At 22.6% G+C, this 23,230-nt stretch overlaps 1 protein-coding gene across 4 annotated transcripts in view; it reads right to left on the bottom strand.

The window, feature by feature from the left end:
• Window positions 1-22,499, bottom strand: part of LOC122711767 (elongation of very long chain fatty acids protein AAEL008004-like) — a 49,692-nt gene extending 27,193 nt beyond the window's left edge. For 2 of the 4 annotated variants that reach the window (XM_043930801.1, XM_043930797.1), the window contains exon 1: window positions 7,904-8,426. The gene's annotated coding sequence lies outside the window, so the exon portion shown is untranslated. Of the gene's footprint in view, window positions 1-7,903; window positions 8,427-17,497; window positions 17,658-22,367 lie in introns of those variants that run through there. The other 2 variants (XM_043930798.1, XM_043930799.1) reach the window with 2 other exon arrangements.
• Between the last annotated feature and the right edge of the window lie 731 nt (window positions 22,500-23,230).

The following is a 23,230-nucleotide window of genomic DNA, read 5'->3' as shown; positions in this document are numbered from 1 at the left end:
TATAAAATATAACATTTTATTATGTAATATAAAAAAATTTACATTTGCTTTAAATATCTTATATTATATTTTTTTTTCTTTATTAAAAATGCAAAAATATATAAAATTATTATTTTTCTCCATTTTTTAATATTAGTAGCTTACTGCAAAAATATTATATGTCCAACTTTAATATTTGATACACGAAAAAAATAGATTAAAAAAAATTAAATAATATAAACTCAGGAATATACAATGAGCAAAATAATAATAATAATAATTATTATTTTATAAAATTTGAATTTTATTTAAATTAAAATAAATATAAATGTGATTTATATATATTGTATAATATTGTATAATATTGTATTATGAATGTATAATATTGTATTATAAAGAAACAAAAATTGATATTTTGCACATAAAAAGTTAAATTATACAAAAAATGTATATTAACGCAATTTATATTGAATTGATAATTAATTACTTCATCATTGTGAAAATATATAATTAGTAATAAATTATTTATTATTTATAATTATAATTTAACGTTATATTAGATTTAAAATGATTTTTTATATATTGCAAGTATATATTAAAACACTTTTTTTTATTTATTTTTTTTTTTAAATCTAATTATTTAAATTATTTTTTTTATTTAAATAATTAACAATGTAAATAAAAACATAAAAACTATATAGCAAAATTGAATAATGCATTATAATATTAAATGAAATCATTTGTTAATAAAAATAAATATGTTGAGCATTCCATATTTGAAAAAGTATTTTTGTATTCTAATTATTTCTGACTTATTTTTAATATAATAAATATAACTAAATAAAACAATTTTTTAAATACATCATTATAATTAAAAGTCTCAGATATTTATTTATTTTTTTATTTCAAAAATTTTGTAATACTTGATTTTTCTGTAAATCAATAAATTTATAAAAACAAGATATTTTTAATTTCTATTAAATGAAAATATATAAAATACGATTAATAAATAGAAAATAGATTGATTTGGAAATAAATTTAATAGTTTTATGTCATTTTAAACAATCTATAAATAAAATTTTAGATCTATTTCTATTATTATGCAATTTATGAAAAACTAACCTAATTTTATTTGTTATAAAAGCAAATAGTGTATTAAGCATAATATGTTATGATATATTTAATAACATAAAGCAAATAATAGGCTTTAATTTAATTAATAAATAAAATTCTTTTTTATTTTCATTATTATTTTAATATTTCATTTACGAGAAAAATAGAAAAAAAATTAAATTATATTAGAAACGAACAATAAGTTATATTGGAATATATAAAAATATTTATTGTAACAAAATCCTGAAAATGATGTTATGCACCAGTAAAAATATTCATTTCTTTCCTGTTATAAATTCTTATTATTCTATCTTATTATTATAATATCGGAAATAGTAGTTATTTAGCATTGCTTTGTATCGTTATATATAAAAATAATCAACAATCTATGCGGGAAGTTTAAAAAACTACAGGGAGAAAGCAAAACTCGTTTCAGTTTCTTTCAGAAAATTTGCCGGGTGTCGCAACGTCCTCTCACGTAATAACTAAGCAGATATGTTGCCGCGTGATTGCTAGAGCATGCATAAATCAGTATATCCAAATGTATCGAAGAAATCATCGATTCTTGATTATTTTCCACAATCAAATGTTTTGTAAGCATACTTTACGATATCGTTTATTATAAAAATGATCAAGTTTTTCATACATCAATTATTACTCGAAATCTAATCTAACCTAACCTAACTTTATGAAATGTAGAATTATATTATTTATGAATAACAATAATTATATATTATTCATTTTCTCAATTTTTTTTTCTAAAAATAAAGTTAACAATCCATCTATTGAATTATATAAAAATCTAACAAATTCAAACGATTAATATTTTTATATCGATGATAAGTTATGCTTTTTTAATGTTATCTAAGCTTCAAATATTTTTTATCAACGATACGATATACTCTCGATATCCGATAAAATCGATATTCGACTATTGTCTATTTATTAAGAGTAATTAAACCTTGCTGTTCCAATCATGTTCCGCTTTGATCAGCATGAAAGATATAACATTATGATTTTAACCAATCATTTCGAATTCATCGCCAACGATGAGGGAACGAATACTTCCGTATATCATCAAGGATTTTAAACGCGTCAGACATTGAATTTGTTCTTTGGTAGTACATTTGATCGAGTATCATTCCACTCACGATGTTGCGTCTAGTGGAACAGTCTGACCACGAAAGTATATTATTTTAAAAGTGAGTGAATCATTGAAAACAAACTTGTTTATTAACGATTAAAATTTATATATAAAAATATTAAAAGATTAAAAAATATAAAATATTATAAATGATTAATATATGACTAATATATGATTAATATAAAAATAATTTTTATGCATTTGATATATGTTTTAAGGAATTATTTAAGTAGAAAAATATATTATAAAAATAATGAAAAAGAAAAATGATTCTAACCTCTTTTAGATTGTTGTAATATTTATAATAATTTCTATCTTTCTTTTCATATAAAATTTTTTAAAAATTAATACAGTTCTATCATTATAATATATATTCAAATTTTATCATGCCAAAGTAATTATATTAAAATATATAAATGTTAAATCTTTAGTTAAAAATAATGATAATCCAGAAAATAATTAATGATCCTTTTTATCTACAAAGAAATTATTGTTATAGATAAATAATATTTTATTATGTTATTAATTATTATAACAAACAAATAACAAATTTTTATTATATCACATATGATAAAATTTCTTCAAATTTTAGGAATAATAATTAAAAATTCAAGAATTTGGAAATGAAAAATATATTTTAAATTAATAAGAATGAAAGAAGAATCAAAAAGATTATCAAATTTTTTAAACAAAAATGAATTTTATATTCGTAATTTAAATTCAAGAAAAAAAATCAAAAAAATAAAATTTGAATTTATATATATCATATGTAATTCAATGTCATCGGTAAAAAATATATTTTAAATTAATAAAATATAATTCATAAAAATAAAAATACAATTGTAATGAAGATAAAAAAATATATTTAAATAAATTTTATTATTTGCAATGACTTAAATAATATAAAATCAATATGAATACAATAGATTCAATGAAAGAAACGCATATAAATTTAATTCAAATATAAGTTAAAGTTCAGATCATCGTTCATTCTCCTATTTAATTGTATTTAAATAAGTAGGAAATGAATAATATAAATTTAAGTAATAATTTAAATATCTTTTACATAATACCAATTTCGATTTTGAAAATATCCTGTTTCATATAATTACAAATAAATAAATTTCTTATATAATAATAATTGTAATATAATTTTTTTTTTTATTTTAATTAGAATGATTAATTATGTATTAATCTTTCATTATCGATATTCATGATTATAATAATTAAAATTGACGTCTAAAGATTTCATTAAAATAATTATCAAAATGTAAAAAAAAATATAAAATTCTATAAAAAAAATTATATCATTAATATTCTGACAAAAAAATTATTAATATTCTGATATAAAATCTTCCGATGAATGACGTTTGTAAAAAAAAAAAATTATTTAAATTCTGTTTCGGGAAATTTTTAAATAATAAATATTCTAATTAAATATTTCGTATTTTCATAGAATAAAAAGTTCTCTATACGTATATAATTATATTTTTATATTTTTAATCAATATATAATTATTACTAATTTATTTTTCTTTTCTTAAAATATTAAAGTATTTCATATTAAAAATTAAAGAATACATATAATTGAAATATTTTATATTGAAAAATAAAATATATGCTGAATAAAATATATTAACTGAGAAAGAGAAAATAATTTAAACAAAAATAAAATTACAAGATAAATACAAGATAAGGAATTAGTATAAAGTTTTTATAATTTTAATGATAATGATAATATTTTCTAATCTTTTTAGGTAAGAAATTCATTTTGATATATTGATTTATATATAATTAAGTTTTCATGCCATAATTTTTAGAATAAATATTTTTATTTACTTTATGATTTTTTATATTCATTAATTTAAAAAGAAGAAAATTTAAAAAAAAAATCAATATTTTAAATTAATTTTAAACTAATTAATACAATAGAGAAAATATTTTGAATACAATATAATAGAATGAATACAATGGAAAAAATATTTTGAAATTTCATCATTTTGAAAATTATTAATATTGATTAATCGACAATACAATGAATTATAAATATTAATTATTTTTAATTTTAGTCAAATTTTGATAAAATTTTTATGACACGTATTGGACAATTTAAAATTAACAGAAGTCATGACATATTCTTAATCTTCGACGAATTTTTCAGGAAGTCTGTCGATCGTGCAAGGACATTGCATTTCGAGATTCGAATCGGCAATCAGAAGAAGGATCCAAGATTCGTTTCTTCCGGTTGTGAATCTTCTCGAGAAACGATTGACAATCATTAATATGCGTTTCGAATCGTGTATCGAATTAAAAGAATACAAAAAATAATCCTTTGTTTTAAATTTACCAATTTTGATGATATTTAATTTACAAAATTAAATATTATATTTAATTTTACAAAAATTATTTCGCAACTTAGAAATAAACTCATTTCTTTGATTCGATTTATCGATAACAATATTTAAATTCATGATAATTATTTTGTAAAATTAAAAACCAAGTATTTTTTATTTCCTGATTCGATGACAATATTTAATTTTACGATTTTTAATTATTTATAAACTAAGAACCAATTTATTCTTTATTATTTATTTTTATTTTCCACTTTAATTTGATTTATCGACGATAATATTTAATTTCACGTGGATTATTTAGTAATTTAAAGATTAACTCTTTTTTATTTTTTAATTCGATTTATTAATATTTAATTTTATAACAATTATTTAATAATTTAGAAACCAATTTAATTTTTATATTTTGATTCCATATATCGCGTATCAAATAACAAAATAGAAGAAATAATATTTCCTTCATTATAAGGATGTAATAAATATTCGATAATATTATTCAATCTCATGATAATTATTTCACAATATTAATTTTTTGTTTCATTTTTTATATTTTTTATATATATATAAGAATACAAAAAAATTTTATAACTTTACTTAATAACTTGGTAACTTTTTAACTTTTACATATTCCATTTTACATATTTATATAGTTTTTATATATTTTAAGTTGACGCAATTATACTTTGATAATGATAAATTGTGTAAAATGGAAAATAATTTTGAATCAATATCTATTCCTAATTACTTTGAAAATTGTATGAAATATATTGTGAATATAATTACCAAATTATTTTTAATTAATATCTTGTTAATATTTATCATATAAATGTGAAATACTGTTTTCAGCTTATTATTTAGCAAATCATCTAAATTGTTTTTGACCTCTGAAATTATCGTCCAAAACGTTAAAAAGTTCAAGAGAGATTATTATTGTTGTTATTTCAGATATATTTAACAGTGAAACAAACAAAAACATAAACTTTTTCCAATTGAAAACAAGTGATCTATTTAATATAAACGAGAAATATAAAAAAATTCTAAATAATAATTAAATATTATATATTATATTAAATAATATTAATATTACATATATATTTTTTTATATTTTTTATATTTTAATTTTATTTTTTAAATACAACGTAAAAAAATGTATTATATATATTTATATGTAATAATTAATTATATTTATACAATTATGGGCCAAATATTTGAAATCATTTATTTTTTTCTTTAAATCTTCTACTTTTGTTATTATTATTTCGAAATTAGTTCTTTAGATATTAATATTTTGATAGATTTTTTATAAAAAAATTTTCTGAATGAATTCTAACCTAATTTTTCTTAATTCTGTAGAATGAGTTATTAGTTTCAAATTTTTTTTAACATATATATATATATATATATTTATTTATTTATTTTTCATTAAGCTGTCTAATTTCTAATCTAATATTTTTTCTATTTTAATTATAAATAGAAAAAGAAAGCAATCAATTTAAAAGTGGTTATTTAATTTACAGTGATTATATTAACTATCGATAGATCGAATAATCATTTCACAGAGATGGTACAACAGTAAAAGTTCCAAAATCTATATATAAGTTAAAGAAATTAAAAAATATATTTTTTTTTGAAATGAAAAGAACAACAAAGATGAAAGTTTTTCAATTTTTGCCATTTAAAAATATTTCAATGACGGCAAGGAGACCGCCTAGCCAGACAAACGTACGTCCCTTAAATAACTGCGACGCGATCGAGTGGAACGTGAATCGAAGTCAAATCGATTGCTCATGTGATTCGTGATTCATGGGACAAGCAGTGCACGCGGAGAAACGATCGAAAAACGACGCGTCAATATGGAAAGACGTTTCGGTGTTTACATCAACGAACTATGTTACGATTTGATCGTTCGTTTGCTATGATCTTTCAACATTATCGGTTTTCCATTATTATCTCATTGACAGGAAAAAACATCGATAATATCGCGAATTTCTATATCATACTCTTTCAACTAAAATGTTCATTGTTGAACATAAGTTTTATTCTGAAAACGTTAAATATATTTATGTTTATTAATATAATAACGATAATTTACTGTTTTTCAGATACTTTTTTAGTAAGATCGTTAAATGTAATAATGAATTATATAATAATAATTTGTTTTTAATAAATAATAGGAATAATTTTGAAATTAAAAAATTAAAAATTATATTGCTGATATGAACCTATACGTACGTATTTCTTACTGATTAAAATTCAATTTGTTCGATTCGATCGTTGTCAAACTCCTATCTAAAAGATTAGTTTTCTCTTTTCATAATATATCAAGATCAATTACTCTTTTCATCCATTAAAGTCCAGTTTACATTAATATAATATTGTAATGTAAGAAATTTGTAATTTCTTTCAGTTTTCATTCATGATTTGTAATATATAATATATTTATATTTATAATTTTTAGGAATATTTAAGTATCTTAGTTATTACAAACATATAAATAAGATTAAAATATATTTATTTAAAATTTTCAACGTAAATTTTTTTCATAGGTCGTTTCCAAATGTTTATCAATTATTTTTAAAAATTTTCAAATAAATTTTTTTACTGTAATTAATGTAAAATGTTCTCATAGAATAGACATCTCTAATATCTTTATGATATTTTGTTAGGAAAATAAAAAATTATTAAAGGAAACATAGAAATGGATATTCAATTGCCAACACAAGGGTTAACGAATCCGTATAAAGTAAACATAAGCGCCACCTTGGTAGGCAATTTAAAGATAATATTACGCGCATTCTGTCTACACATATATGTTTAATACACATATATTTTTTTGTACAAATATATACCTACATCGATATCGTATAGATATGGTACGTATCACTTAGTTTATTACCGATGGCATATTACCGAGTACAAAATAATTGCAAGATAATATACACTGACCCAGAAACGCGTAACAACGAAACATTTCCAAGTTTTCGTTTTCTATTCAGAACGATCGAATTACACAACTTCGTAATTTGAACACATCGAAATGATTAAGGGAAAAAAAAAGAAAAAGGAAAAAGTGTAACGCATTTGTAAAACATTCTACTAATTGTGATATGAGTACAAAGCGTAAAAATGAACAAAACGGGTGAAGTATATTATGGTTTCAGCGATTAAATCGAAAAAGAGGCGCGCGCACGAAATCATTTCCGTGCATTTCTGTCGATTTGTTACGTCAGATATAAGAAGGAAAAACAACCGCGCGAAGTGGTTGCGCTTCTATTGGAAGCGAGCGTGGCAACGTTATGTACTTTCAGCTCACTTACCGGACGATCGGCCGACGACAGGCAATTATGTATCTCACGTAATCGTCTTTCCTTAACAATCGAACACACACTGCTCTTTTTCCGTGCTGTCACTGCTGATCAAATTTCTTTGATGAAAAATTCTCTTTTCTCTCTTCGTGAATCACGTCTTTTTGCCAAGTTTCCTCAGATTTTAACGTCAATTATTCGATAAATGTTAAACGAAGAAGAATAATAATCAGGCACGACGAGTCGCTAATCACGACGATTTCTATGATCGGATCACAAAAACGCGATATTTTTTTATCAAATTCTTAACGATCTTTCTCCTCAAACTTGACTTTTTACAAATTCGTATCAAATGATATATCAAGGGAAATTAAATTGAATAAAACGAAATGTAAAACTAAAAAAAAGAGAAATCGAAAAGAAAAAAAAAAAAGAAAAATAAAAACGTTAAAGAAACCAAAGGGACGAAAGTCTGCTTCCGCTTATGCGATACCGATTATATTCGTACGAATAAACGCGCTACCGCCGTGCCAAGTTGCGGACTGACAGCAGTCACGCCGGTGGATTGCTTTTAACCGAGCCGCCATATTGGTATCGCATCCCTTCTACTTTTTGCGATCCTTCGACTCTTGACGCGAGATCGGACACCTTCATGGACAACGTTTGCCGCGTCTCTTGTCGCCCTTCACGATTCTTTTGCTCCTTTTTCCTTCTTATAATAATGTGAATCATTGAATTCTTTCTTTTTTTTTTACATATTTAAGATATATACGTATCTTTCTAGGATTACTTATTATTTTATATTATTATTAAATAATATATATAATTATATATTATTATATAATTATATAAAATATAAATAATATAAATATAAATAATATAATTAAATTATATTATATTATTAAATAGTTAAATGATAATTTAGTAATAATTATTATAAAAAAATGATAATTAAATGATAATAAAGTTAATAATGTATATTGTTTGTTTAAATATATATTATAATGATTTATTAAAAATATGCAAAATATATGAGAAATTACCATAGTCATGAAGCAATTCAATATTATTTAAAAAAAAAATTATAAAAAAAGTTTTAAAAGTTTTTTTTAAAAGATCATTAATTACACGATTATATTATCCAATCAATAATTTACATAAATTTCTTAATATTTGATATAAAACTTAATCTTCTTACTATATTTTTATATAAGTATTATATATATATGTATAAAAATTTATTTTTTTTTATCTTTATTAATACATTCAATATAAATACTCTAATTTTATTTATTCTTTTTTTATTTTATTTGAAATTTTCTAACAAAATATATTAATAAAATATTCAATTTTCAATATAATTACTTTAACAAATATCTTTTAAATAAATTGTAGAATGGCTGCAAACTTTATGGAATTATACATCTTATATCTTTTCAAGCAATGTATCTTAAGTTTTTAAATAACGCATTATGGTTAATAATGACTATATCATTTTTGAATCACTTGCTGATTTATATTCTTGTTTTATTCGATAATTTTTTTTCAAATCGTTGACGATTCTTTCTCCTTTGAAATATTAAAATATAATACATTTTGCATTTTTTTTTCATATTAGTCAATTATGTATTTAAGTTTAATTTCTAACCAAAAAAAGGAAAAATAATTAGCAATAAATTAATAGTAAAAAATTATGTGAATATATATGTGATTCTATTATATCTATTAAAAAAAAAAAAAAAAACAAGAAAAATAAGAAAAAAATTTCATTAAAATCTCAATTTTCAATAAATATTTGTAAGTCTCGATATTACGATGCAAAAAAAGATAATGAACAGCATAATAACATATCTTTGAGGAAAATTTAAAATCTTCAACAAGATTGGTCCGATGGTCAATAAGTTCGGACAAAGGTTTTTCGTTTCGTTTAACGAACGTGACTGATGTCGTATAACAATACGCAACAAAAAGTTTAGCGATTTGAAAAATGTATGTACGAACTCTGTTGAACTTAGTTGAAATACAAATATTCGTCTACGCCTCGCCTCTATTAAAAATTGTTAACCTAAGTAAATTTTATCCGTGAACATTTTCTTAAAATACCAATTAGAATTCGTATTGTGAATTTTGACGGTTCGACGGAATTTGCGTTCTAAAATCACAAACATTTTATTTCGAGAATAAGATTCATTCACGTTGAATGTTCATTGTCTTATTATGGTCTGATCCGTTTCTCGACGTATGTGAAAACTTTCGACATCTCATTCAGAATTCATTCCCATCATTTAGAATATTTCTTAAAAAAAAAAAAAAAAAAAAAAAAAAANAAAAAAAAAAAAAAAAAAAAAAAAGAAAATTCGACATTCATGAGTTTATTCGATTCGATTCCGATACAAATCGAAATTATATTAATTTTTATTACATTCATTTATCGCAATACAATGCGACTTAATTTGTTTGTATTATATTATTGTATTATATTTGTATTATATGTATATTATACGTAATTTATAAATCGTAATGTGAAATGATATTGCAATATTCTCTGTTATTATCAATCGATTCTTATCCTTTCATTAATCATATAATTAATTATGAAGAATAAAACTTGAAAGGAATATTATCAAAAGAAAACAAAGAAAAAAAAAAACAAAAATATCAAGAATATAAAGAAAATAGTTTTTTCTATTTCAATTCTACTTTATTCATAAAAATATTCGATATAAATGCAAGAAACTTTTTATTTCTATTTATTGAATATGCAATTTTCAAAGTTACTTTCAGTTTTAATCTGTTTGATGATGTTAAAACAAAACTATTAAATATTTTCTAATATCAATGATTTTGAATTTTTTTTTAAAAAATTAAATTAAAAAAACAAGGAAGAAAGTATATTTTATATTTGTTAATTTTGTAAGGATTTTTTTAAAAATGTTAGAATTGAATTTGTATTAAGAAAAAATACTATATTTCTTATATATTTATTTTTTAAAAAATTTTTAATAATTTCGAAATTAATTTAAAATTTTTTTTTATTAGAAAAATTATTTCAGAAATTTCAGTAAAATAGCTGTGTCAATGAGGTGATCTATTTATCAATTATACTTGTATTATCGTCATACTATTATAAGCAAAAGTGAAAATTAAAATATTGCGTAAAATTTAACTTTTTGTACACTCGAATCAACAATTCAAAATTTTCCGATTTGAATAAGTTTTTCATAATTAACTTAAATTTTCACGAATTAACATACAAAAATTTTACGTAATTTATAAATCGTAATGTGAAATGATATTGCAATATTCTCTGTTATTATCAATCGATTCTTATCCTTTCATTAATCATATAATTAATTATGAAGAATAAAACTTGAAAGGAATATTATCAAAAGAAAACAAAGAAAAAAAAAAACAAAAATATCAAGAATATAAAGAAAATAGTTTTTTCTATTTCAATTCTACTTTATTCATAAAAATATTCGATATAAATGCAAGAAACTTTTTATTTCTATTTATTGAATATGCAATTTTCAAAGTTACTTTCAGTTTTAATCTGTTTGATGATGTTAAAACAAAACTATTAAATATTTTCTAATATCAATGATTTTGAATTTTTTTTTAAAAAATTAAATTAAAAAAACAAGGAAGAAAGTATATTTTATATTTGTTAATTTTGTAAGGATTTTTTTAAAAATGTTAGAATTGAATTTGTATTAAGAAAAAATATTATATTTCTTATATATTTATTTTTTAAAAAATTTTTAATAATTTCGAAATTAATTTAAAATTTTTTTTTATTAGAAAAATTATTTCAGAAATTTCAGTAAAATAGCTGTGTCAATGAGGTGATCTATTTATCAATTATACTTGTATTATCGTCATACTATTATAAGCAAAAGTGAAAATTAAAATATTGCATAAAATTTAACCTTTTGTACACTCGAATCAACAATTTAAAATTTTCCGATTTGAATAAGTTTTTCATAATTAACTTAAATTTTCACGAATTAACATATAAAAATTTTACGTAATTTATAAATCGTAATGCGAAATGATATTGCAATTTCAATTTGCGTAATACTTTTAAAGAGCTTAAGAATTTGAAATGATATTTTAAAGAAATTAAACATAAATTAAAAATATTGTCGCTGTTCTAATTACCGCATCAATTCAAATAATGATCGAGAGTCATCTCTCGAGTTATCGCATCAAATGGTGCCTAAAAGTCACTTCTCAAGTGCAAAGGATTAATATTAGAACAAAGAATTATATCATAAGAAAATCATATGTTCTAAATATTCATTCATTTTCCAAGTTATGCTTCCTCAATTCATTAATATAATATAATATTCATTTTAGCATATAATTTATCATTTGTTAAAATTCGTCTCAAACAATCAAAAAAAAAAAAAAAAAAAAAGAGATTATAGGAATTAAGAAATAACTTAAAAGATATATATATATAAAATATAATTTTTCTTGAGAATTATTTCTACAAAATGATGATTTTATATATATTCAAATTTTGTTCATTTGTATCATTTTAAAATATTGATTTAAAAAAGAAAGAAAATACTAAAATTTTACTAAATTTCACTCTTTCAAAAGAGTGCTGTTATTCTATTAGAAAGATATACTACTTAATATATAATTTAACTTACTATTATTAATTTCAAACTTTTGAATAAATAAAAATAATATATAAAGATTATAAGTAACTGTATATATAAGTATAGATACAGATTTATTATTTCTATGATTCCAAATTTTTTATCAATATTTTATAAAAACTAATAATAAATAACAAGAAACGATATAATAATTGAATATTAATTACAAATAAAGTAAAAATAAGTTGATAGACAAATTTAGATATAAATTTATTTCTATAGATCAAAAAAGAGAAAGATCTAATTTTTATTATATTTTTAAATCCTGCAGAAAATTAAACAATTTAGATAAATTTAAATAGATTTATTTCAATGGAATTTTTGTAAAAATATTTTCTAAAAAAAATATCTAACCTAACTTTTTCTTACATTTTTATATTTTGTGAGATACATTTTATTAGTTTTAAATCTAAGTAACAAAAAACTTTGTAAATTTATATATGATATAAATTATAATTTTAAATTAGAAATAAATTGAAATTATCAAATGTTTTTTTTTTTATAATCTATTAGTAGACTTTGTTCACAAATATAATATCTTATTTTTTTTTTTTATTTGAATAATGTGAAATCATTGACTAATATTTATCCACAAGTATGCATAACGTCAAGTATATGAAGGCGTATCGCGGTTTAATTTCTGAAACAGTATTTTCGCTTGATTCCGTATATAGTAGAAAGTAAAAACATAACGATTCGTACGTCCACTTTCCAGACTCGCAGTTTTACGGCTTATATAGTTATATGCTACAAACAACGTAATTAAGAATGCTCGTACAAAGAATGCTCGTTCACAGTGCATAATACAAGGACATATATATATATATATATATATTTTTTAAATATATTAATATAGATATTTTTTCTCAATGCAATACTTATTCATGTCATACAAATATATGATTTTTTTTCTCTCAATCTCAGAAGCCGATAAATAGCAATTATAAAACTTGAGTCTTTTTCGGATGTGAAGTACTGAAATTATGATTCGAAATAGAAAAATTAAATATAACAGTTACATTTCCGACAATATAATGATAATATCATAATTTCATAAGAAATCATATATTTCTTTTGTGTGCGATTATGATATTATATTATGATATGTTAATTAGTTGTGATTATGATGTTTGAATATAATGTTCTATATTGATTTATACATCCACATTTCAAAATCGTATTGTTATAGTTAAGTTCATAAATATCCGATTTCTTGACGCATAGTCGTGTGCGATAAAACATTATGTAAGAAAAAATGTTTTCTACTCAAAATCTTTTTGCGACTTAAAATATGGAAGATATACAATGCTACATTTAAAGTTTGATATCTATTTTTTATGCGTATTATGAAAATTACTAGATCTAGAAACATCTTGCATTGCTTTTCTTCTTCTTCTTCTTCTTATTCTTTCTTATATGCTTTTAATCCTTATAAAAATATAACATCATGTGCAATGCGCATGTTCCACATTTTATTGCACAGCGACTGCGCATTATCATATATAATGGACTTAAGAATCCTGTGATCACCAGGGAAGAGTCCATGTGTCATGCGATTTTCCGATCGCCAAATCCAGGGAATAGATATCCATCATCTTTCGTAACAAAATAATTTTTGGCCGATGACGCAATTCATTGCTTACATCACTATCTGTATAAACGTTCTCAATACTATTTGGATAAATAGAGATCGGTGATTCGAAGTATTACTGTTTTCAAAGATTGGCCTACGTTCAAATTGCTTATAATTTTAAATAACAGTATTTAAAAAATAAAAAAAATTTGTATAAACTATTTTTTCAAATGACTTAGATATAATTAATTTACAATATTGTTTTTTTTATATATTAATTAATATATTATTTGAAATTATTATTTAATTTTTTGAATGTGTAAGAGATTTCAATTATATGTATTTTATATTTTTCGACATGAATTTGAAATAATTAATGGTAATGAAATAAATATTTTTTTTTATTATATATGCAATATTTAATATTTTCTTCTTACAAAAATATTTCCAACATAATTGCATTTTGCAATTTAATATGCAAAATTAATTTCAATGTTTATATCATAAAATGAATAAATAAATAATTAATAAATTCATAATAATATTCATATTCTAAATGTATATTTATTAATTCTAAAAAATGTAAAAAAATTATTTATTCATAATAAATTGTAGAATTTTTTTATTTTTTTTTATTTATTTTCTTATAGTAAAAGTAATTATTAATTATCATATTTATATGATATTTCAAAATATATTAACATTCACAAAAAAATATGATATATATGTATCATATCTTAGAAAATGTAAAATATTTATATAAAATAATAATAAATTTTAAAGAATTATTATTTATTTATTCTAAATAATAATATTTTAAATAAATTCATTTACTATATTTTACAAATAAATTTTCAAATTTCATTTCACTTTAATGAAATTATTTTATTTATTATTTCAAATATTTTTTTCAAAATATAGCTGATACTTCCTTGTTTAAAATTTAAGAATTCGAAGAAGAAACGTTTCAGAATATATTGAATCATTGACTGAAAAATGATCTACGTTATCTTCGAAAGATGTAGTACTTTCAAGGAGAAATTATGACAAAGCAAAACTCTATAAATTTATATTTGAATGAAATCTAAATATGGTGTGACAGTGAGTTCAAGTTCAAAATTACGATATATATCTTAACATTAAATCTCTTATACATCTCGATTAAAAATTTTTTTTCGATTAAAATTTCATTTTAATATCTTTCTCAAATGCCTTTAGCATTTAACAATATTCAAATTCAAAATATATACGATCGTCATCACGATAGTCATTTATGGCCATAATGTGTCTTTGAACTTTTTTCTGACCTTCCTCTGATGATGATGGTCCTCTCGATCGAGGAATTACACAAACTATTGGTCAACAATTTTAAATCGTTTCTAGTCAAAATGAATCGTAGTGATTACGTGGAAATTTTACGAATCGAGAATAAATAGTTTGCTAATGTTCATTCTACTAATGTTCATTTGTTATTCTATTTGCAAATATGCAAGATGAAGTTAAATGTTACAATCAAGCAAAGAATGATTTTGCATGCAAAAATATATAATATAATAGTCGAAAAAAAAATAATAGAATAAATTGACTTATTTAATTATTTTTTGACTTAAATGATTTTAAAGTATTTTTTTTATTTTTTTTTGTATTAAGATAAAAGGGTACATTTTTTTTTACATTCATTATTCCTTCTAGATAAATTATAAATAAAAAATAATATATTGTGAAGTTCCGATAAATAAATAGAATAATTATTTATCAATAAATTGAAATAATAATTTATTATATATATTTTATATATATTCCTAATTTTTCATAATAGATAAACTTAATACTTTTTTTTCATTAAATAATTTCGTAATATAGATATATGTATAAATTTTTAATTATTTAAAGGATTTAAATAAGTAAACAAATAAACAATAAAAGATTACTTAGCAGCAAAGATTTCATTTTATAATAATAATTTACATTGAACATCAATTGTTTCTTAAAAAAAGATTATTTCTATTTATTTTAAATTTACTTCTATTTAATTTCTATTTAAAAGAATGTTATCTTAAACATGTCAATTGTTTTGCAATTATAAATAATCTTTTGTTAAAAATTCGTTCACGTCTATCACTTAAGATAAAATAAATAAAATAAATATAAAAATTTTACTTGAATAATTGTTTAAATAAATATTTATTTTGATAATAAATAATCCTGACAAAAATAATAATAGAGAAAAATATTAATTAACAAGGTCATAATCCACAATTTTTACATGTATAATGATATATATACATATATATATATATGAAAATGAAAATGAAAATGAGATTTAAAAACATGTCGATAGTCACGCATACTCACATTTTTCAACATGACATTTATTACACAACAACATTTGATTATATTTAGTTTTCTATTGCTAATTGAAAGCGAATAATTGTTTAAAATGAGCGAAAACTATAGCTATAATTGATCAATTGAAAGAAATAAGAAGAAAATTATAGTAATGAATTATTGAGTAATAAAACGGAAGTTAATTTCAAAAGAAATGATCTTAACTACAAATCTTAAACAAATCAAAAATTTATTTGAAGTGAAAAATATTTAACATAACCTATAACAAATATTTAAAATAATTTATTTGCGATATTGAAATATAGATAATATTGATTTATTTGAATTATAATAATAATTATAAATAATTAATTATTTCTTCATATCTTTATTTCAAATTTGGCAAAAGAAATAATTATAAATAGTCACAAATATAAATTATGTTATATTTTATAAATGGAAGTTATAATATATATATTTATATTATCAAAATAAATATAAATTCTATTAACGTCATTTATATTAGAATTATAGAATGACATTATTTAAAATAATATATCAAATTATCTGAAATAATTATAAAATAATATGTTGTCTGAAATAATATTTCAAATAACGTCATTGCAATTTAAAACTTAAAACATATTCTATATCGAGAATATTTTTTCGCATCAATAAATGCAAGATTATATTTATGTATTACGTAAAATGATGAATATGAAAATTATTTAAAAGAAATATATTTAAAAACTAAAATCATATTCGTGATTTATATAAAAACATAATTTTAATTCTTAATCATGTTATATTCATATTAAGTATATTATAAAATTCAAAATAAAAAAATATAATAATAATTAATGATATTTTTACAAAACGTTCAACTATAAATGCAACGCCTACTTCTAAATGTACAAAAGGCATCAAATATTGATCGCTAGTGACATCTAAACGTCTCCACGCTAGACATTACATTTCTAGTTAATAGAACTTGTAGTTAGTACAACTTATCAAACATCCAATATATGTACTTACTAATTACAATATTTTCATGGAAAACAGAATTGAAAGGATGTGCTGCCTTCAATTTCGGAACAATCCATTTCCCTTCCCTAGCACAGTTAATCACAGAAAGGACGAATACACTGAATATACACGAATGAAACCACCTGTACAAATCGGTGAACGTGCAGCGGTATCTCGCTGCAGCAGTAGGCAGTGAATGGCTGTCGCACGCGGAGCAATTGCCCAGTTGAAGAAGAATTCAAGAGGAGTTCTCGCGTTTTCCACATGGCACACGACCCAATTCGTCGATCTTACATAACCGACAACATTGGATCATTCATGCTCAGCTGATCGTAATACATGCGCGCTGCTTCCAATTAAATGCGCGATCACCGGTAAAATATTTTTTAATTCGCTAAAACACGAGTGTCAAAGTGTTTCAAAGATTAGTTCTTTGGGTTTTAAAAGTCAAGGATCAAAATTGGTATCTATATATGAATCTAAAGCAAATCCAATACGAAAGATTCGTTACAAAGACTATCGAGTACTATTAGCGATAAGATATATATAATTTATTCTTATTCATAAAATAATTCATTCATTCTTATAGGTTAGGTTCGAATTTTTAAATAAATAATTGTAAATCTATTTCAATATTAAAATAAATTAAATCTTTTAATAAATAATAATTGAATTATGAAAGTAAAAAAATATATTTTATTTCATTTTTATAAAAAAAATTCCCATAATTTTAATTTTTCTTTTTATAACTGTTTAGAAGTAATGTTTGGTTTACGAACTATTATAGGTTATTAAATTATATAATATATTAAAATACATAATTTTTAAGGAAACAAGAAAATTAGAAAATTATTATTTTATGAAATAGATGTATTAATAATTATATAGTATAATTATATAATAATAATTATTTATTATATATATATATTATATTTCTATATAAATGGTTGGAATATATGTATATTTTTTAATATTTTTAAAGAATTTAAATTGTGGTCTATCAATGTTTGAATCTACTTAGAATATATTTGGTCTCGCCACTAATTTTAAATAATCAAGTGACAATAATTTAATAATTATTCGTTTACTTTATTAATATCGCAGAAACACATAATAGAATCAATATATAAATAAATAATTGCTGGAAAAGTAAAAATATTCTTTTTTTGAATTTTAAGTAAACAAATAATAAAGATTCGATAATTATTCGTTTTCTGTTTCATTAGTGTCACTGATGCAGTTGACATAAGATTTTACAAAGTAAACAGAATAAGCTTAAGACAAAGCGTATACGGTTCGATTTAATTAATCGACCGATAACAGAGGACCCGGTACACAAAGAATTTGGCCTTGGCCTACTGTTTCACCATTCGTTCGAGAAATGAAAGAACGAATCATCGTCGCAAAAGTCGAGCGTGAGCATCGATAGTCCGTTGCACAACGGTAGAAACGTGCCTACGAATGTTCTTTACCGGCTGGTAAGCTTTAATGGAGCGATTCGTACCATTTGTGAATCATGATTAACACGATTCGGTATGCTCGACATTGTGTCCCGTTTTTCCAACCAGCTGATGGATCGCGTCTAGAGGCCTCCTGACCTACATTATTTTTCGCAACTCGACCCATCTTTTCGTCATTCAGTTCTTATGTATTACTACATTTATTCGAGCGAAAAAATGTCGGGAAAAAATATGAAACAATGTGATTAGAAGGAATAGGAAAAATAACGAGATATGAATATGTTTGAGAGTAGAACTGTCTAAAGTTATTTTTCGATAGAGGACATTATATTGAGAGTGAAAGTTACAGTCAATTTCAACAGCTCTCGAGAGTTTTTTCTCTAATATAAGTATTTTTACATTGTCCTAAAAGTGAATCAATATAAAAATAAAACTCTCAAGAAAATATTCAAAAAAGAAAGATTTGAAAGTATCTATTAGATCTATATCTCGATCACAATATATCGAAAAATAACGTGATTCTAACTAGAAAATTAATAATTCGAACTGATTCAATGATCGAAGTTCCTTCTTCGGTTGTCTCGATTACGTGAAAACAGTTTATGGCGCAGGGACAGGGAGGGGAATTTCTCATCGAGCGGGCTACTGAAGCCCGACTCATGATGCGGGAGAAAGTTTCGGTATGGACGAGAATTACGGAATATCGAAATAAATAATAATAATTCTTCCGTATGTAGCAATCAATGTCTAACTAAATTTTGTGCAAAATTACGATTTTGTCCAATTGTAATTACGATTATAAATGTAATTCATCTCGATAATTATTGTCTATTAATTATCCAATATAATCAATCACAATATAAACAATGTACGAGATATTTTCTAAAATATCTCGTATGCAATTTTAAAAGTCTTAAGTACGTTCAAATAAAATGGTTCAATTCGAATATAAAAATTTCTGATTATTCACTGAGTTTACGTAATTAAATATAGAAAAACGAAGAATCGAAATAAGAAACGACTCGATAGCCACGAAATGTCGATTAACTTAATTCCGCCTTTCTAGTTGCCTAATTCTCGATTCGATTAAACGAAGGATCTCCATGAATTTTGTTTTGTTCCGGTAATAAGCGGAGCGTGACTCAAGGAGAAAAGGACGAGAGAGAGAGAGAGAGAGAGAGAGAGAGAGAGAGAGAGAGAGAGAGAGAGAGAGAGAGAGAGAGAGAGAGAATAAGAAAAATTTTTACAGTTTTCAATTTTCTGTTTGGAGGAATAAATCGAAGGTCTTGTTGTGGAGAAATATCTACAGTTACATATGCGATCAAAAAAATCTCGAATACTCGAAGAATCAATACTAATAATTAATCTACCGTGTATACGATTCATACTTGAAAATTTAAAATCATCATTCTAGAATTGGGAAAAATAGAAAATAGATAAATAAAAATAAATATTGTAATGATAAATAATGATATTTGAAATCATTAATTTAAATCATTGTTACATAATGATATATTGAAATTATAATATTATATACGTATAACATAATATACAAAAACTTAATCTAATCTTTATATTTAGTAAAAAGTAAAAAAATTTCAGCATTCGACACAATTGATCGAATAATTTGATTATAATACTTTATTGCTTATGTATTAATCGATTTTCGATCTAAGTAAAAAAATTTTGATGTCATATATAATTAAATGGAATTATTAAGTAGAATCTCAATTAAAATTTTAAATCGTGATTTCTGTTTTCACGGATTACATGAAAATACGCACCGTAATGCACTATATTGAATATATATTTTTTTTAAACAAAAATTTCAATCAATTTTGTCCGTGATTTGTTTGCTGATGATAACAAGTTATCAATCAGGAAGTTTCCATTTTCTTATAATATCTCGAGATTAAATCATAAAGATTTTTATATATCTTCTAATGGAATAGAATGAAAAATAATAAATTCTTATTGAAATAATTGTTTAAAAAATGTTTGTATTTCTTACATACATTTTTATAGTGTTTTATATTTATTTTTATTTTTATTACAATACATTTTTATAGTGTTCTATATTTAATTTTCATGATATTAAATTTTTATAATCATACAAAAATATTAATAAATAATATACAAAATATGAATTTAAACTTAATTAATTAATACATAAATAATATAAAAAATATAATGGCATGCAAATATTATATTATATATTATATTTTATATTATATTATATTTTCTAAAATTATTATTATTTAAAATAATGAATCATTTGATAAATGATAGAAGTATATGTTTTAGATAATTATATAGTATTAGATAATTATTGAATTTATAGTAATTATTTGTTTTTTTTTATTTATTTCAAATAAAATATGCTTCTAACAATTGATATTAATTTTATTTATTATAATGAGGATTGATTAAACTAACTCCTGAAAGAATTAGTTTTACTGTATTATGATAATGTTAATGTTCATTTTATTATTATAAATTGAATTAATTTGTGTAATTGATTTATCTGCATTAACGTTTAAAGATGAAGAATTTTATCAAAAGTGTAGATGCTAAAATGTTTGAGAACTATTTACGCAATTCGATCTAGGATAAGCGTGCTCGTCGGATTTCGTGACACTTTCATTTTTTATAAATGTCGAAATGTCCTCTATTGTCACGAAATTGGTCAATACCGTTCTACTCCTTATCGACTTTCCCCCTTTCGATTTTCCTAACGATTTACAACATACATATGCTCGAGGTAACATCATGGAGTCTCCACAAAGGTTTCTTGCAACAATCTTTGCTGATTTCAGCAAATACATAATTCATTTTGTAACGGAATTTTTTTCAAATATAATTAAAACATTAGCTATCGTATATCATCACATGATAGACGAATTTTAAAAAAACATCGCGACTTTATAGGTTAATCAATTCATAGAATTATAAAGTTCACCGTATCAAACAATCAAAGTACGATATTTTAAAATGTTAATTATCAAAAATTTTAATAAAGATGTCATTAGGATTTTTCCATACAATATATTAATTTATGTGCAAAACATTCTTGATGTTATTCTTTTATTATTGATGTATTATTCGATTTCATATCATACGTATATATATATATATATATATTATGTGTATATATATATATATATACATAATTAAATATGTATGTATTTTTTATACACTTTTTATACTTTTTATATAACTGCGCGCCAAAGCACGTGCACCTAACCGATTTAAACCACTTCATCGAGATTGTCCAATGGATTGCCCGCTGAAGGGGCTCGATTCATGCGCAAAGTTGATGCGCAGCATCGATCCCACGAGATGAGAGCACGCTTAGATCATGGTGCCTCAAACACCGGTATACTGAGTATAATCAGCTGATCGAAAGGAACGTTACTTACCAGTAGCGTGCAGGCCGAACGAAAGGGATACAGACTTCCTCACTTGTTGCGTCGCTCGAATATATCCTATCCTGTGTTCCGTCCTTTTTGTCTCCTTTCTTTCTTTTTGCACGTCAATAGAAACTTCACTTGCCCGAACGAACAGTGTATGCCACGCCGGCCAGACTTTCGATGGATCCGGTTAAAAATATATACAGGGCGGGGCTCGGCGGAGATGCTCGAGCTTACTCGATGATTCTTCCTCCTTCTCGGTACGTTACACGGTAATCTCATGCCGCGTATTCACGACTGTACGATATCATCGTCATCATATACCGCGAAATCGTCGTACCTTTCTCGAATTCCCTTGACGTCTTGTAGTGTTCTATGAGTATCGTCGTTGCACTGAGAACCGCCGACAGGTCCGTAACTATCGGTTGGAGGTACCCACAAATACCGAAATTTTTGTTTCACTGAAGAATAACAAAGAAAATGTATCAATATGAATGCTTGAAGGATATAAACAATCAGGATGAATTTATTATTATTAGTGCGTTTGTCATCGATGCTTTGTGCGTAGTGAAATCAAAAGAAAGTTTGAAATTTTGTGATTACGTAATTAAGAAAATTGATCGATAATGATCTCAATATTTTGATTCCTATTTTATGTTTAAAATTGCGAAATGTTACAAATGAATGTGCATCGTGATTATTACAAAAAATTCGATTATCATTTTAATACAAGTATCTTATTTTATCGTAACGAATTATACTTTTGTTTTCGTTGCGGCGTGAACACTTTCTTTCTTAGAAAATGATTGATTATATAAAAACTGTTTTATAAAGACGCGATTGACCAACTGAATGAACACGAGAGACATCTT

Source organism: Apis laboriosa, unplaced genomic scaffold, assembly GCF_014066325.1.
Source record: "Apis laboriosa isolate Shangri-la unplaced genomic scaffold, ASM1406632v1 scaffold17_cov146, whole genome shotgun sequence".
Classification (NCBI taxonomy): Eukaryota; Metazoa; Arthropoda; class Insecta; order Hymenoptera; family Apidae; genus Apis; species Apis laboriosa.
Note: the sequence above shows the minus strand (reverse complement) of the source record. Positions and strands in the feature narration are given on the sequence as shown.